At 31.0% G+C, this 5,000-nt stretch overlaps 1 protein-coding gene and 1 long non-coding RNA gene across 8 annotated transcripts in view; both read left to right on the top strand.

The window, feature by feature from the left end:
- Positions 1 to 5,000, top strand: part of LOC124429970 (fasciclin-3) — a 304,558-nt gene that overhangs the window by 142,113 nt on the left and 157,445 nt on the right. The window lies entirely within an intron of this gene.
- The window catches only part of LOC124429973, a 121,248-nt gene that overhangs the window by 10,105 nt on the left and 106,143 nt on the right, over positions 1 to 5,000 (top strand). The window lies entirely within an intron of this gene.

Here is a 5,000-nt window from a genome sequence, read left to right as displayed (position 1 = left end):
CTCTCTTTCTCTCTTTATCTCTCAATCTCTCAATCTCTCTGTCTCTTTCCCTCGGGTGTCATTTTTCTTTTTATCACTTCTTCAATTTTTATCGCTGTCACCAGGCAAAGCAAACGTTTGATCGATTTCTTGTCTCTTTTTCTCGTAAAAAAATGATTGAATCTACCATAATCGAAAATCTTTTTCTATTTCGTAATACATCCCCACGAAATATCTTTTATTTGCAATGAGAGAGAGAGAGAGAGAGAGAGAGAGAGAGAGAGAGAGAGGGTAGAACAATTCCAAGTTTGTTTCTATCCTTTATTTTGTTTTTTTCTTCTCTCCCTCTCTCTCCCTCCCTCTCTCTCTCTCTCTCTCTCTCTCTTCCTCTTTCTCTTTTTTCTATCTCTCTTTTGGGAATGGCCAAGAAATCGAGTAAAAAGTTTCTGGTAAGAAGAAGAGATCAGAAGAGTCGTTCCTTAAAATCGTCCGTCTTTTGATAGGAACTCCGTAAGAAAAGTTCTTTCTTCGATTTGGAAGAAGGAAAAAAAGAAAAGGAAACGAAAAAACAAAAAAAAAATAAAAAAAAAGAAAAAAGATGAAAGAAGAAACGAAAAAAAAAAGGTGAAAGATCGAGAAGAACGATATTGGATATTCGCAATTTGTCAGAAATATCGTTGATTACTTTTTTTTTTTTCGAAGATGCATTAGATGGAAAGAAAAAAAAAAAATATATATATATATATATACATATTTTTTTTTTTTCAAGAAAATAAATAAATAAATAATACGTGTATACGTACGTATTACGATAGAATACGAAAGAAATGGACATTGTAGTTGTAACGATTAGTACGTTCATTGATTTAAAGCTTTGAAAGATATATTGCTCTTTGCGTCTGGAGGATTTTCTCGATCGGTATTCCAACAAGACGGAAAACAAGACGGAAGACGATTTTAACGGGCAAGTCAGAGTAAAATGAATGAAGCTACGTCGGAACGTTTTTCCGACGGTGACGTTCTGACGGATATTAAAGAGTACTGGCGAACGCGGAAGAAAAAGAAGAAGCAGAGAGAAAGAGAGATAGATAGATAGATAGATAGACAGAGAGAGAGAGAGAGAGAGAGAGAGAGAGAGAGAGAGAGAGAGAGAAGAGGGAAGGGGAAAGAGTGTTCACCCTTTTACCGGTTTCGAATTAAAACGAACCTACCCAAGGAGTATTCTACCTTACTCTCGTGACTCTATGTAATTTATTAAACGTTATTAATTTTCCATCTGAGGAAACTAGACGGCTCATTTGTTCTTTTTAAAATTAAAGAAAAGAAAAAGAAAATAAGAAAAATTAAAAAAATTGATGGAAAAAAAAGGAAAAAGAAAGTAATTTAAATATATCTTAAATTGTAATGAAATTAGATCAAACGTGATCGAAATTAAAGTTCTACTGGATATTACATATATATATATATATATATATATATATATATATTTTTATGTGTTACATTAGATTAGATAGATTAAATATATTAGATAAATTAAAATATTATCTGATATAAAGATATGTCTGTATTAATTAGACGAACGAAAATATATAAACTTTTTCGATATATCAATGCGTTAGATCATATTAGATAGTTTCATTAACATCTGTCAATAATTGATACATTATTACGTACTCAATGAAAATATTCTTAGAGAAAAATCTATATCGACGTTATTATCAAATTAAATTAAATAGATTCGATATATTCATAGATTCGTAAAAATATTTACTTTTAATAGTGATATTAGTTACTTTTAATCATACTAATGAACGTTTAGAAAAAACAATGATACCTTTAAATTCGATTAATCTGTCCCTTAAAGATAAACGTTTCTCGATTGGCTATGAAAAAAAGAGAAAGAGTATTGGGTAGAAAAAAGAGAGAGAGAGAGAGAGAGAGAGAGAAAGAGAGAGAGAGAGAGAGAGACATAAAGAGATACTGTTAAAAAATTGAAAAATATTCTCTGTGAAGCGTTTGAAGTAAAATAAACAAAAAAAAAATGAATGAATGAATGAATGAATGAATGAATGAATGAATGAATGAATGAATGAAAGGAAAGGAAAGAAAGAAAGAAAGTAAGTAAGAAAGAATTGCCAAAGGGATTTTAGAGGTATAATATATCTACGTTCGATGCATTCGATCGTTTCTCCGAAGCATTTCCGTTAGAAAGGAATCTTTCTACTTGGATAAATTATGCCTCAAGGTGGTTCGTCTTAGTCTTCGTCCTCGTCCTCGTCCTCGTCTTCTACTTGTTTTTCCTTCTTCGTTCTTCTTCTCCTTTATGAAATTCGTTCGCGCCCTCCCTTGAAATCAGTTATTTGAAGAAACACACCGGGAGTAGATAGACTATGCTCTGTAATCCAATCTTCGCATTTAATTTTGTTCCAGCGTTAGGCAAGGAATACCTTGCCGTGTGTTTTACAAGAGATTTGCCGCAGGCTTGTACGTGGTTGGTTGGTTGGTTGGTTGGTTGGTTGGTTGGTTGGTTGGTTGGTTGGTTGGTTGGTTGGATAGCTGGATGGTTGTTTGCTTGCTTGCTTGCTTTACTTTGTGCGAGCCCAAGGATTCTCTCCCTCCCCCCCCCCCTATTTTCTCGTAAGAAAAGTCCTTGCCGCTGACACGCCAGGCCTTGGATAATGCCGAGAATTTTAATACTATACGCCTACTAAACTCCATGAATTTTTTCCTCCTTAACTTTCTTTTTTTTACTTTTGACCTTCTCCATCTTTCTTTTTTTCTTTTTCTTTTTCCTTAACTCTTATCAATCTTCTTTAAGGATATATATAAACGTGTACGGATGATGCATTGAAAATGTATAAGGAAAAAAAATGAAGACTTTTTATTAAACATATAAACAGATATATACATACATATATATATATATATATATATATATTATTTTGATATTATATCGAATAATCTAAGAGAAAAGAATGAAAATAGAAAAATATCTAATAAATGTATATAAGAGAATATATTTTTTGGGCTAATTTTTTATTCATATCGTAAAAAAAAGAGATGTGTACAGGCTTGCAGTTTTACAGTTTGTAGGATAAAAAAAGAAATCAATCTAAAAAGATTCGTAAAAGAGTAACAATGATTTTAAATATCATTCATATATTTTTCTTCCATCGTGTTAGTAGTATATGATTATATACAATTCATACTAACTTATATTTCTGTCGACTGCACTGCGAATAAAACTTTCTATATAACGTAGAAATGTTACCGAGTGATTATGAAGTTTATTCTATAATTGAATTTCCAGAGAGAGAGAGAGAGAGAGAGAGAGAGAGAGAGAGAGAGAGGGAGGGGGGAGAAAGAGACGGAGAAGATGGAATTGAAAGCGCGCACGTTCTTTGATGTATGAACTTGAATATACTATATTACGGTAGGGAACGAAAAGGGACGATTAGTATATCCGAAGTATATTATTCACGATATAAATGCGATGAAACTGTTTAAAACATATAATAACGAAATGATAATAACAATGAAACATATGACGTACACGTACATATTAACGAACATACGAACGAAAAATGAATGATATAATAACGATGTAGTTTTACCAGGATATAACAGGTTTCTATATAGAATGCTTGTAATCCTGAGAAATCGTAACAATTATGTTCGATTAAAAACTCATGCTTTCTCTCACGTTCTTTTTACGTTAATGCTTCCTCGAGTCGGAGTTTCGAATAGTAGACCATTTAAACGTAGGACAAATTGATCTAATTTCATGGAAATCGCTGATGTTTTCATCGTTTAATAAGAATTAAAAGGGCTTTAGAAAGACTTAAAAAACAATCATGAACCAAGAAAGAAAGAGAGAGAGAGAGAAAGAGATATATATATATATATATATATATATATATATATATATAACATAATTAATAGCATTTTAATTCGAAATATACGATTTTATCTTGATTTTAACGAATACAATTTTCTATCTTTCTTTCCTTCTTAATTTCTTAATCTTCTTCTATTTTCCCTATAATCATTTTTTTCTTTTACTTTTATCTTTTTTTTTCTTTTTCTTTTTCTTTTTCTTTTTTTTTTTTTTTTTTTTTTCTTCTTTATCCTCGATCGATGTAATCAAAAATCATTATAAAGATATAACGATTATAAAATTACGCACGACATTTAAATGGATTGATTAAGAAAGTTAAGAGGATTTCATATGATTATATTTGAAGATTTAGTAAGAAGATTTGTAACAAGAATAAATGTTCCAAGATATTTCGCAAAAATCTCTTTCTTCTTGTTCCAACGAAATATTCCATTCAATTACTATGTGGTTATATTTGAATTAATCCGTGCTATATGTATACACGCGTACATACGTACGTACATACATATATATATATATATATATATATATATATATATATTCATTGATAGAAATCTTTCAGAAGGAAAGTTACACGAAACCGGTAAAGCGTAGAGTTTTATATAAGCTTTAGTCTCTCTATTTGAACGAAAAGTTCGACTCGAGTGCGGAAGTTAAGACGAGGGCCATCATTTGCTTTTTTCATTGTAAAAATGTAAATGAAAAAAAAAAAAAGAAAAAAAAGAAAAAAAAGAGCGAAAGAAGATAAAAAAAAAAAGAAAGAAGAAAAAAGAAGAAACGAAAGAAAAGAAAAAGAAAAAGAAGGGAAGGGAAAAAAAATGAAAGAGAGAAAAAAGAAAAAAACAGGAAGAAAAAAGAAAAGGAAGATGAGAAAGGAGGAAGGGAGGAAGAAGAAGGAAAGGGTTAAAGGAAGAGCGAATAGAGAAAAAGAAAAAAAAAAAAATAGTTTTGTTTCTCGTTGGCCCATCCGAGCGAAGGAATCTGTGTTGAAAGTCGCTATCAAAAGAAACGGGAGAGGGAAGAATGGAGAAACAAACGAAGGAGAAGTTTCTCCATCGGAATAAAAAGAATACCGCTGTCTCATTCGAGATTCGTGATCCATAAGCAAAAGTAGAGTGAGATA

Source organism: Vespa crabro, chromosome 17 (assembly GCF_910589235.1).
Source record: "Vespa crabro chromosome 17, iyVesCrab1.2, whole genome shotgun sequence".
In the NCBI taxonomy this organism is placed as follows: domain Eukaryota; kingdom Metazoa; phylum Arthropoda; class Insecta; order Hymenoptera; family Vespidae; genus Vespa; species Vespa crabro.
Note: the sequence above shows the minus strand (reverse complement) of the source record. Positions and strands in the feature narration are given on the sequence as shown.